General features: G+C 49.1%; 1 protein-coding gene across 2 annotated transcripts in view; it reads right to left on the bottom strand.

The window, feature by feature from the left end:
- The window catches only part of HDAC4 (histone deacetylase 4), a 288,150-nt gene that overhangs the window by 233,693 nt on the left and 41,070 nt on the right, over positions 1–13,387 (bottom strand). Inside the window, exon 1 of one of the 2 annotated variants that reach the window (XM_059167531.1) lies at positions 3,182–3,477. The exons of the other annotated variant lie outside the window; for it this stretch is intronic. The gene's annotated coding sequence lies outside the window, so the exon portion shown is untranslated. Of the gene's footprint in view, positions 1–3,181; positions 3,478–13,387 lie in introns of those variants that run through there. 2 annotated transcript variants of the gene reach the window in all.

Genomic DNA, 13,387 nt, shown 5'->3' with positions numbered 1-13,387 from the left:
CACTCCTCGAGAGCACCCTGGAAGCCATGTCTCTGGCGTCACCACCCATAGTAGGGCCCTGTCACTCTAGCCAATTGCCTGAACCAGCCATGAGAAAACTAGAAGCCAAGTCCTTCCTTCTCGTTACCCAGGAAGAGCCACAGTGCGGGGATATCAGTTTTGTCTCGGCCAGAGCATACTAACTAGTAAACTGAGGCCATGTAGACAGTAGTCACTTGTTTCTGGCGTCTTCCACAAGCCAGGCAGAGCCTGGGAGGTTGTCTCAGAGGAAAGGGCTCCCACAGGAACAGAGCGGGACGCAGGGAGCCGAGCAGCTCTCTGAAGCTCTCTGACGCTGTCCGAGAGGGCCTGGAGGACACGTTTTACAGAATGCTGTGGGAAGTCCCAGGGCCCAGACAGAGAGGGTCATGCCGCACCACCTTGGGAAAAGGTCCCTCGAGGCTGCAAGAACATTCTGAAACCTTTCTAAAGGTTACAGAAGACCCGCTGGAAGGAGGCAGATATCCCCCACGAAGAAGTAGGGATCAGTAAGACAGGGTACTAGAAGGAAGCAACACAACCATTTCAGTAAATAAATCCCATCTGTGCGGCCCTGTCCCCTGACGACAGAACACTCAGAGCCCTCAGCCCAGGGCTCCTCTGTGCACAGGAAGGCACTGGGCCCCTTTATCTCCGGCTGCCTGGCCTGCAGCTCCTCGGGCGGGCAGCAGGCGCTGGCTGAGCGTCAGGGGCGGTGGAGCTGGGCTTGGTGTTTATGTCTGCCCCAGACAGTGGAGGGTTTATGACGACTTACTGACGCAAGAGCTCCCCAACGCTGCATGCCAGAAATTAATCAGGGGAAGAGGAATTCTTTTTAAGAAACCACTTGGCGGCCACTGCCCTGCCTGAAAGGCTGAGTGTAAGCTGAGCTCTTCCTCCAGGCCCAGGGCCGCCAGGGAGCAGCAGCACACCCAGGACTCAACGAGCCACAGGATCAGGCTCAGCCAGAGGGAAAGCAAGGACCCCACAATCCCAGAACTGGGGTGCAAAGACCCACTGCTGGGCCTGCCCCACACACCATGAACCACACCTCCCCAGACACAAGGGGTATGCACCAGCCCTCTCGGAGCCCACGCCACTCCAGAAGGCCTCATTCTGAGGGTCAAAGTGGACCACGGCCAGCTGTGCAGACCCTGAAGAGGTTTTTCTACTGGGAGCCATGGATGCCCCCCATCTTTGTCGTCTGTTGCTAAAATTTTAAACTCTTTCTTAAGAGTTGTATTTTAAAGCTTACAATCATTCATCAGCAAAGCAAAGTTAAAATGCAGAGGGTTGAGCTTGGTGCCTCGAGTTGGTGGGGCAGGGCTGCCCTGGGGCCAGGCTGAGTACCCAGGAAGGCAGAAGAACAGCACCGAGGGCTTCTCTCACTCCCAATGTGTCCCTCTGCTCACAGGGCTCCCCTGCTCACTCCCCTACTCTGTGCTACCTGTGCCCCCAAGGCAGCTCCTGCAGGGAGAGACCACAGCTAGTTCAGCCGGGGAAGTAGAGGGCTGGCCTGTGCAAACACTCCTACTCAAATCTGCTTTCAGAAATGACATCTGGTCATTCTGCAATTTCAGTGGAAGGACAGAGAATATTTGTATTTGTCAAAAAGGGCACGAGTCTGATAATGCTGACAAAGGTGAAACTTGCCAGACACTCTGGGACTGGTTCTAGGCTTTCAATGGTTCTGGATTCCTGTGATGCTAACAGCAGGAGATATGTGGGCACGACCAGGCTCTGGGTGACCTGCCTGCCTCATGGAATCCCTGCAACAGCCTTAGTGGGTGAAGCCTCTCATGGTCTCATCCTGCAGAGACAAGAACCAACCCCAGAGGGAGGGTCTCTGCTCACCTGGGGAGGGGCTGGGTGCTGGGGCCAGACAGTCCTCCTGCAGCATGGCAGTCCATGGAGAACAAAGAGGAAAAACAGAGGCAGGACACCATGAGTGGCCCCAAGTGGACCAACAGCAGGCTTTCCATGGCCGCAGAGCCACAGGGCCTTGACCCCTGGTCCCGCATCCCCCGCTGTCAACTAGTGAACCTTCCATCCTGCTTCATGACCCTTCTGGCTGTGAGGAGGACGCAAAGAGGGCCATACGGAACGCGTGCTCCTGCCATGCCAAGATTTGCTGGAGCATCACCCTCCGACTCAAAAAGGCTGCACACAGCTATGGGACTGGACTTCCGCAGTGTCACGGTCAAGGATGCACGGCCTCCACCAACACGAACTAATGACCCACTCACTCCTAGCTCACTCAGAGCAGCTCCTGTGTCATGATGTCACAGGGGCTGCACTCATGACCCTGAGGGTTGGCAACAGAGCCGGGGAGGAAGGACTGGCTCCAGCTGCAGTGCCTCCCAGACTCCAGCAGGGAGCTCAGCTGGAGGGGCTCCTACTTCCTGGACAGAGAAGACCCATCCACCATGAGGGAAGAGGCCCACAGTCTACAGTCCGAAGGGCAGCCTGAGACCAAAGAGGAGACACCACAACACTATCAAGTGTAGCAAGGGACAGCTGCTCATCCTGCCTAATTCCAAAGGCCTGAACAAGGACTACAGGGACTCCAGCCCGCTGCCTAGAAACAGGCCTCACTGCCCATCCCAAGCACGTAAGGCTGCAGAAGGCCACAGGGAGAAGAGTAGCTAAGCAGGAACATGGACTGCTGCCCTCCATGACCACCATCCCCTCCCCGCCGCCACTCCAACATCTACTGTCCAAGTGGAAACAGATTGCCATTAACCCCAGGAAGTGGCGAGTATTTACAAGTCTGCCAACCTTCACAACGTGTTTGTTTTGTTATCTCTAAGGAGCACACAGATTCCAGAAAACTATCTTGCTGCAATGCTCAGATGGTCTTCTGGTTGTAAGGCCCCACCTCCTGCGGGAGGAAGGGGGAGGAACCAGCTTCCTTAAAAGTAATCAATCTGTAATTCAATTTGTAAATAAAATTGTGTTTATTTTTAAATGATTTAATTAGCACTCACAGGAATAAAAGATACTTCTAAACACAATAGACCAAACAAGGTATTTATAACCTAACCATATGTTATGAAATGCACTGAGTTACAGAACAGAAAAGGTAAATTTAATGTGGAAAAATAGTCTGCCTCCACAGCAACCCCCCAACAACAAAATCATTAAAAAAGAGGAGCTGTCTTACCCTCCCAATCCCAGGGATAAAACAGTGCTGGCCTGCGGCTTACTTCCAAACGTTCTGGCTTTGGCTTCCACTTGGATGTGAGGCTCACAGGATCTCAGCACGGGAAGGCAAAAAGAGACCGTCTAATACAGCCCACTGACTCCTCACACGGCAAACACGAGGCCAAGAGAGACCAAGCAGCACACTTGAGCTCTGCCCAGTCCAGAGAAAGACCCGACGCTGGCATAGTCGTGACATGAAAGGCAGGAAAGGTCAAGTCCTCCGAACTCTTTCTCAAGCCAAATCCAGAATGAATTCTTCATTTATATGGGAGGGAAGAAACAACTTGGTAAAACCCAAGAGGGGAGGGGCTGGGGCAGGCAGGAAGTGCTCCACGAGCACTCCACGCACTTCACTCTAATCTGAGTGATTTTACCACTTAGAAGTTGCAACATAAACCACCTCATAAAATACCTGAATAAAATAGAGCAGCTCAGAGCTGAAGACAAATTTCAGTCACCTTAAAATATGCCCAGCAGTTATGTCACTGCAACAGAAAGATCAATGCCAGCCCAAGTTGCCTGGAAAGTTCGATAGGAATGAACGTGGACAACGGCGGGCGACCTCGATCACGACCCTAGGGACATGCCATGAGTGCGGACAGGTAAACCTCACGAGCCATTCTGCCCACAGCAGACCAGCTGCTACCACACGAACACCTCAGCGAAGGCCAATGAACGCACACAACACGAAGTCTTCAGAGTCAAACGGCTACCGAGACAGCGAGGACTGGAGGGGCCAAAATGTGAGAAGCCGAGATCAAGGGGAGGCTGTATGTGAGCTCACGTCCCACCGTCCCCCACCCCCTTGCCCCAGCACCAGAGGTGTGTGCTGACATACAAGCAGACCCTGGGGAAAGGAGATGGGGTCAGAGCCTGCTGAGGTGGATGGGTTCCTGTAGACACCTGAGATCCCAGCTAGGGTGCTTGCATACCAGGAGTAAGGATGAGGAGCACTACACTGGACCTCGCAGACACTGAAATCAGACATTTCACAAAAATAAAATAGTTACTGCAACAAGAAAGTGTAAAACTCTAAATCTGTACAGACTTAAAATAGCCTCAAAATATTCAAAAGCAACGGACAGAAGAGGAGGAAGGATACTAACCTGTGATTACAGCAGGGGTTTAAGTACCACTCCCATCAACTGGCAGGAAAAAGAGGCGGCAAACCAGTGAAGTAAGGGGCATGCGCTGGAAGCAGTGAGCTTGATGCGGACTGCACGATCAGGAGGACAAGTCTCACCTGCCACACTCTCTGCCCGAGTCCATTAAACATGTACAAAATTGACTACACGGAGGCAAAGCAAAACTCAGGGAATTCTCAAAAACTGGAATAATATACAATAAATTCAGCGACCAAAGTGAAATCAGACTAGAAATCAATAACAAAAGCAAGATACTGAGAAATTCACAAACAAGTAAAATGAAGAAATACTTTCTGAGATAACCCCTGGGTCACAGAAGAAATCCAAAAGGGAAGTAGATATTATTCTAAGCTGAATTATAATGAAAAATTACATGCTTGTGCAATCCAACTGAAGCCATACATAGGTTAAAGTTATTGCCTTAAGTCCTTGTAGTACACAAGAAAAATGTATGAAAAGAAAATTCAATGACCTAAATATTTTACTTAGTTTAAAAAAAAAAAAAAGGGAAAGTAAATCCAAAGGATAAAAGAAAGCAACAGCAAGCAATCCAATAGAGATAATCAAGAAAATGAAACATGGCAGCTGAAAAATATTAATATCCTAAACAAATGCAATTAAGAAAAAAAGAGAACAAGTAAATAATATAAAAAATGAAAAAGTGAAAAAGGAGATGCCACTTCAAATCCTACAAACATTGCAAAGATGATGCAAAGGCATTTGAATAACCTTATATGAATACATTTGGAAATTCAAATGGACTGAAAGAATTTTAAAGAAAAACCAAACACATTAAAACTGACACAAGAGGGGTGCCTGGGTGGCTCAGTGGATTAAAGCCTCTGCCTTCGGCTCACGTCATGATCCTAGGGTCCTGGGATCAGGCCCCACATTGGGCTCTCTGCTCCGCGGGGAGCCTGCTTCCTCCTCTCTCTCTCTCTCTCTCGCTCTGCGGGCCTTGCTGCCTACTTGTGATCTCTGTCAAATAAACAAATAAATAAAAAACAAAACAAAACTGACACAAGAGGGGCACCTGGGTGGCACAGTCGTTTAAACGTCCAAATCTTGGTTTCAGCTCGGGCTGTGATCTCAGGGTCCTGGGATCAAGTCCCACATCAGTCTCCATGCTCAGCATGGAGTCTGTGGAGTCTGCTTGATATGCTCCTCCCTGATGCCCCCCCCAACACCTTCTCTAACAAATAAATAAAATCTTTAAAAAAAAAAAAAAAAAACTGACACAAGGAAAAACAGAAAATCTGCACAGTCCTGCACCCGTTGAGGGTGCAATTTACAAAGAAAACAGGTTCCAAGTCAGAGAGAACTCCAAATTCTTCCGAATACCTAAGGGAGAAATAACATCAATTTTCTCTCTTTGAGAGAATTTGCCAGTGGTCAGAAAACTACAGCCTGCAGACCATAGGCAAACTGTGGCCTGATTTTGTACCATCGGCTAAGGCTGGTTTTCACATCTTTAAGTGGCTATTTAAAAAAATTAAAGAAGGAAAATATACAACAGAAGCCATATATGGTCCACAAGCCTAAAATATTTACCATCTGAGTCTTTAAAGGGAGACTCGGTCCACCCCAGGATTAGACAAAGAGGAACAACCTCCCCACACTTGAAGTAGCAGCACAACCTGGATGTCAAAACCGGACAAGGCCATTTCAAGAAAATAAAACCACAGCTCAATCTCAGTCATGAATCTGGATGAAAGAAATTAATCCAAATCCAGTAGTATATAAGAAGAGTAATACACTAAAATCAAGTTGGATTTATTAAGACATGCAAGGCTTACTATTCAAAAATCAACTGCAAAAATTCATCACATGAATCAAAGGAGAAAAATCATATGATTAACAGATGCAAAAAAAAATCCAATATATTGAGCTACATCGAATCAAAGTGCCATCCTGTAGACTAAAAAAGATCAAATATCTGCAATGTAATATGATTCGACCTAATATTTTAACACCTACTTCTGAGAAAAAAACTCAGTAACTCCAAGGAGGGAAGAGAAATGCACTAATGTGATAAAGCCTATTTGTACAAACCCACAGAAAATTTTGTACATAATGAAGATGTGCTGAGAATTCTTCCCTTGATTTTTGAACAAGACAGACACGTCCACTAGCACCAATTCTGTTTAACATTTGTGGGAAGGCCCTAGACAATGTAACGACACAAGATGAAAACAAATGCTTAATAACGAGCAAAAAATAAAACATTCACTATCCATAGACAGTAAACATAAAAACCACAAAGAACCTTCAGATAAACCAGGATAATATAAAGCAAACTCTAGAAGTGGTCTACAGACAGGTGGCTATACAAAAATTAATTACATTTCTAAATACAAACTCACAAACAAAAAAATAAAATTTTAAAAACAAACCAGCACCAAAAAAAAAGAAATGTAGAAGGCCACCCGGGTGGCTCAGTCAGTTAAGCGGTTAGGCATTTGCCTTAGGCTCAAGTCATGATCCCAGGGTTCTGGGATTGAGTCCTACATTGGGCTCTTTGCTCAGTAGGGAGCCTGTTTCTCCCTCTGCCTACCTACACTTTCATGTTCTCTCCCTCTCTCTCTCTCTGACAAATAGATAAAATCTTTCTTTAAAAAGTACAAATAAATCTAACAAAAGAAATGAAAGACCTCAATACCAGAAACTGCAAAAATATGACTGAAGAATTAAGGAAGACCAAATAAATAAAAAGATACATCATATTCGTGGACGGGAAGATTGGAAACAGACCAATATTAAGGCAAATCAATATAACCCCAAGGGAGATCCTAGTGGGTATTCTGCTGACATCAAAAAGCTGACTTGGGACGCCTGGGTGGCTCAGTTGGTTGGACGACTGCCTTTGGCTCAGGTCATGGTCCCGGAGTCCCGGAATCGAGTCCCGCATCGGGCTCCCAGCTCCATGGGGAGTCTGCTTCGCTCTCTGACCTTCTCCTCGCTCATGCTCTCTCTCACTGTCTCTCTCTCAAATAAATAAATAAAATCTTAAAAAAAAAAAAAAAAAAAAAAAAAAGCTGACTTTAAGTCATAAGGAAATGCAAAAGGTTAAGAAGAACCAAGGCAAGCTTTAAAATGGTCCAAAGTTGGAAGAGCCACATGACCAGATAGGAGGACTAATCGCAAAGCTACGGTTAGTTAAGACCGTGTTGTGCAGGCACACATGTGGACAGACAACAGCCCAGGATGAAGGGCAGACACAGACATACACGTACACAGATGCCTCCCTGAGGACCAGGGGGCACTGCAGAGAGGAGCAGACAGGATGAGTCTTTTAACTCAATCTTTTGGGCCAAATGAATATCCAAATGGGAAAAGTAAACTTCAATTACTACCTCATATCATGTTCTTTTTATAAAAATCAATTCCAGGCGGACCATAAATCTAAACGTGAGCTTCTAGAAAACCACACAGAGTATCTCCATGACCTTCAAGTAGGCATAAATAAAACCACCAATACAGTGGACTATGTTAAAAATAAGAACATCTGTTCATCCAAAAAAATATATATATATATCATTAAGGGAGAAAACAGCAAAGAAATCAACTAGCAAAGAACTCATTTCTCATCTATACAAATAAAACCTACAAACCAGTTAGAATAAAGACAACCTAATTTTTAAAACGGGCCAAAGACCTGAACAGGCACTTCCCAGAGGAGGGCATCCAGCTGTCCAGTGCACACACGGAGCGGTGCTCCCAGCAGCCAAGAGCGCAGCTCATGCGGGCACGAAGAAGAAGGATACTGGGCATCGTCGAGCGTGGTGGGGCTCTCTAGGTATAAATGGGTATGGTCAGTTGGAAAGACTGATTGGCACGCACATTATCTTTACCAAAAGGAAGACATGTGGACATGGATCAACCCAAGAATGCTGGGGGAGCACTCCAGGAAGAGACCCAAACTGGAAACTACCCCTAAGTGATCCATATCCAGAAACGATCCTGCGACTCAAAGCCACAAGCTCAGTACATCTCACAAACGTACCGGTGAGTGGAAGAAGCCAAACAGAAAGAATAAATGTTTTATGACTGCATTAATCTAAACTTTAAAAATGGGAAAAACTAATCCAAGGTGTCAGAAGGCAGGCAGCTGATTCCCAGGGTGGGGGTGAGAGAAGGAAGGTGCAGTGACCAAAAGGAGGCCAGAGGGGGCTTCCGGGGTGCCGACTGCTCCACTTCCCGGTGGGCATGGCAGTTACAAGGGCCTCCTTCTGTGGGACTCCATCCCCCTGAGCATCCCAGGTTTGTGCTCCCTTCGAGACACATAGGAGGCTTCAGCAAGAAACTTCCACAAGATGGGAGCTAGGCACTGTTTACAGCAGCCACAGTGTAAGATGGGAAACAAAGGCACATCTGACCACAGTGAGCAGCATAGTGCAGGACACTATGTCCCCGTACAATCATAAAAAAGAATATGGAAACTTTTTGTGCTCATTTACAATAATCCACAAAGGCAAAAATATAAATGCTGACATGTCTATGTTATGCCACCATTCACACAGCAGGGGAGCCTGAGAATACCTACAAATCCATTTCCTTAGCTCGGTTTTATTGGGCGACTGTATGACCATGTGAGCAGAGGGAGCTCCTGTGCAGGACACATGCAACAGCCTGCACCACGTCCCCTCCTCGTGACCTCTGGACTGCTGCACGGCACCCCGCACGGTCATGGAGCTGATGCTCAACCCGGCACTGGGGTGTCATGTCTCCTCTGGCTCCTCTCGGCCGTGACCATGTCTTGGGCGGCACTGGGGGATAGGGCAGGTGTCCACAGGGACACACGGTGAGAGGGAGGGAGACGGCATGGACAAAGCACACTTGTCGTCACACAAACCCATTTGACACCCACGGCCCACGGCCAACACACCCCCAGTCCCCCCAGCGGCCCCAAACGGCCACTGGGTGCCACACCAGCAGTCCCCCAAAGTCACCACACCCGTGCGCCTCACACCCAGGCCCCAGACGAACATGGGCCCCATGCTCCCACTGCCAGGAGCTGTTGACAGTCACAAGCAGGGAAGCAGAACGAGGCCTGAATCTGGCAGACAAGGAGCAGTGATCAAGCACTTCATCTTCATTATGTGAGCAAGCCCGTCTGATGGCCTCCGCAACAAAAGTCCAGCTGCAGGCTGCAGACCCAGCCCCAAGGGAGCCAACACAGCCTGGACCCAGCCGGGACTGGGGACAAGGGACCAACAGGGACAAAGAATGCTGGTTCGGTTTCATACGCTGCTAACCCAGTGGAAGGAAAAGAAAATGGGAAAGGGGAGGGAACCCCTCTGAGATCTAATCCCAGGGACCTGGCTTAGAGAAAGATCCAGAAATGGGTCCGAGCAGAGGCCAGCCGTGCACAGGGATGGCCTTGGAGGAAGGTGCAGCTCAGTCCCACCCAGTAGCCGGCACCGAGCTGCTCATAGAAAAGAGAGGATTCCAGAAAGAGCAGGGGGAAATGCGTGTCCTCAGCTGGGTGGTCCACCCCAGCCCTGACTGTCCCACCACCATCCCCAAGCGAACTACTCCACAACCTTCCAGGGCGCCTCCCTTGCAGCCCAAAGCTGAAGCATCCAGAGGCCCGGCCTCTCCTCCTCACCACCCTCATCTCCCTCTGCTCGGCCAGGCAGCTTCCCAGCCACCCTCTCCTCTAACCTCAGCCTGATCTGGGCCCCTGCTTCCCTCACTCAAGAAATACCTGAAACTCTTTCTACGGGATGCCTTTTCAAATCTCGGCAGAGCGCACAAAAATCTGTGGGATTCCTGGGCCTGAGCTCACAGCCCCCCACTCCCAGGTGCAAACATCAAACTGCCTGGACTGTCTGAGCTGCCGAGAACGTATCACACCCCAAGTTTACGCACGGTTCTCTTATAAGACCAAAACTAGAAGCTGACGTTCAGAATTTAACTGTGACCATATAAAAACAGGAGCACGTGAACCCCTATGCTTTCTGACTCAGCTACAGCTGCCATAGGATCTGGAAGGCCTTCGAGGTCCCCATTCCCAAACTGAGAGACCAGTGTGTTCAAGGAGAGTCTCAGCTCAGTTGATCCCGAAGATTCCATAAGCATCCAAGGCAAAAGTGAGACGCAGCCACCGCAGCAACAAAGAACATTTCAAAAGCCACAGGTGGAAGGTTCTAGAGCAGGATTCTTGGGCCACACAGGGCACGGCCCACGCCCTGCAGCTCATGGCCCACGCCAAGTCTACCCAGGCTTGGTTTCCGCTTCCCCGTGATAAAAGAGCTTTGTTTCCAACAAGAACAAGTGCGTAGATTTGACTTGAAAGGCTTCCCAAAAAACTGTGAAGGCATAGGAAACCTGTATTTAACAAAAACCTGTGAAAATTATGTTTTTAGTTTACATAAAATCAGAAAATACAGAAGCCGGCTTTATAGAAAACAATGGTAAAGATGTTATCTCAGTTAGCGATTTCAAGCAACGTCTCAAAAGGAGTGCAGGAGCTCACGCACGGAGCTCCCTGTCCACTCCCATGCAGGTGAGCACCAGATGCCCCTTGGATCCAAACTTCAGCAGGTTAAGAGTGAGGATGGCCATCAGACCAGGTGTGGCAGGCCAGGCCCACGTGATACTGAACCCCCATGCCCCTCCTGCTGTAAAAGGGTCTGGTTTTGACTGTAAACACAGGACGGCCCTACTTGGAACCTGCCTCCCCTGGGCTGTGGTGGAGGCCTCTCCGGGAAGAGAGAATGAGATCACCCCCCTAGCCACCATATCACCATATCACCACCATCTCTGAAACCACAACGCAGGCACTGGCCTGGAGGCAAACCCAAAGCGGGGGGCCCTTGGAAGGGCCAGGCCTGGTCCAAGGCCTTGTGCCCCACCCTCCCCCCAATCAGGGTACAAGCAGGCCAGGCCAACAAACCCCCCGGATGCTCCTCCAGCAGAGGTGGCACAGGCTGGCACAGAGAGCTGCCTCTGGCCTGGGGTTCACCCAGCCCCTCCCCCAGCCCATCCCCCAGTGGAAGCCCAAATATTTCACAACTGGAGATTGTTGAGAAATGCTAAAATGATGTTCTTTCAGGCAATTTAAGCACATTGAGAAAGACACAAACGGCTCACTTCTTCTCACAGGTGGTCCTGATGTCTGAGATATCATCCCTCAGCCAAGGCAGGCTCATCACCTAGCGTCTCTCTCTCTCTCTCTCTCTCTCTCACACACACGCACACACACACACACAGTCTCACACACATGCACATGGCCCAGACACACACACACACACACACACACACACAGTCTCTCACACACACATACACACACAGCCCAGAGGCCCTGAGATCTCCCGGGAAAGGATTACAAATGCTGCCTCCTTAGGAGCTGCAGCCAACTGGTCTACCAGATCCACACACAACCAGAGCCATGAGCAACCAGAAGACAGGAGAACACTTACAAACACAAACAACCTGGCGGGTGGTTCTCCTATATCAAGTCCTATGGACTCTTGGAGAGTTCAGGGAAAGCCCAACCAAGAGCAAAGAAAGGCACGTCTACACCCAACCAGGGCCACCAGGACGCATGAGCCTGACCTCAACAGGGGCACCCGCCAACTGAGCATGGATTCACCACAGTGGGCCACAAGAGGCTGGGAACCTGCGAGCGTGATGAAACCCCCTGACCCCCCCCCCCAGTGTCTTCTTCTCCAACACAGCTGAGCCAGCACAGTCTCCACAGCCATCCATGATGACTTGTCACCTGCCAGGAGCTACCACTCCCTCACAAGGACACCCCCAGCCCTTCCAGGAATCAGGGCCAGACTGGCCAAAGAGGCTGACCTGTGCCTCTCACCTGCTCCTGTGGACGCAGTCCCACCCACCCTTCTCTACTGCTTAGAAGAAACAATGTTGTACAAAGAGCACCTGAAGGCTGAGGAGGAAAGAAGGGACCAAACCACAGAAAGATGAAAGAGCAGACGGACAGCTGGATCATTCCCGATGAAAACCTCTGCTTCCCATGTCCCCTATTCCCCCACTACTTTCTCAAACTTTCTAAAAACTCTTTCTGTCTACCAGTACCGATGAAAAAAATCCATTAGCCTGCCTTGCTCCATTTCCCTGATGCTGTGTGTATGATTACACTAGAGCAGCCGGGGCGGTGGGGGGCACGCAGGGGACTTGGGGTGAAGAGCGCTTCCCCTGTACAGCCATGTGGACGCAACAGGCATCTGGGCAAAGACAGTGCTGGGCCATGCAGCTCTTGGAGCACAAAAGAACGGCAAGCAGGTTTGCCTTCTGCATGTCAGACCATGGTGGGGAGATGGGGCCTTAAGAATCAGCCAGTCAGTCCCTGGTTTGGGTCAAATCAATGTGAACATGAGGAGCACCAAGAACTCTGCACATGCCGTTCGATTCTGAAGGGAGAATTTCTGCTCCACACATGCACACCGAAGCAGGTATGAGTGGGTTAGAAAGGGCTCTTCATACAGAGTCTAGAAAACCTCAGGGAGCTGACAGCAGACCACGTGGAATTCTCTAGAACTGCAACAGCATTTCATAGATCCCACCGAACCAACAAGTCAATGAGAAACCCGGTTATAGTCAACATCCAGTTTCTACAAAGGATTTCCTAGGAGAATTTGCATGCATTTCGAAAGGAATAAATCTTTGCCAGGAATACAAACAGACCACAGTAGAATCCAGCTCTTAAAACGCAAGGTTTCCTCTTGGCTTTGGCCCTCAACAACCAGGTCTTAAAGGAGCGACCTTCTAAAACATGGCCTAAGAGTTTCAACGTTTCAAAAGTGAACGGCCGCCCACTTCAAGCATGCCCCAGGAAAGGTTCACCAAGGACAATGAATCCTCAACTTGGACAGCAGGCACTGAGCGCTGGTGCTCCTCGGGGCCATGGAAGGTAGTTTGATATAGAAAACACTCCCCCATCGGAGACGATTGCATACTTAACATCACGGCACTTAACCTTAACCACGGCACTTAACCAACCTTCCATACTTCTTTACAAATGCTCTTTGAAATGGAACAATTAGATATAA

This window comes from Mustela lutreola, chromosome 3, assembly GCF_030435805.1.
Source record: "Mustela lutreola isolate mMusLut2 chromosome 3, mMusLut2.pri, whole genome shotgun sequence".
Classification (NCBI taxonomy): Eukaryota; Metazoa; Chordata; class Mammalia; order Carnivora; family Mustelidae; genus Mustela; species Mustela lutreola.
The sequence above is the reverse complement of the archived record's forward strand: the minus strand, read 5'-3'. Positions and strand labels throughout refer to the sequence as shown.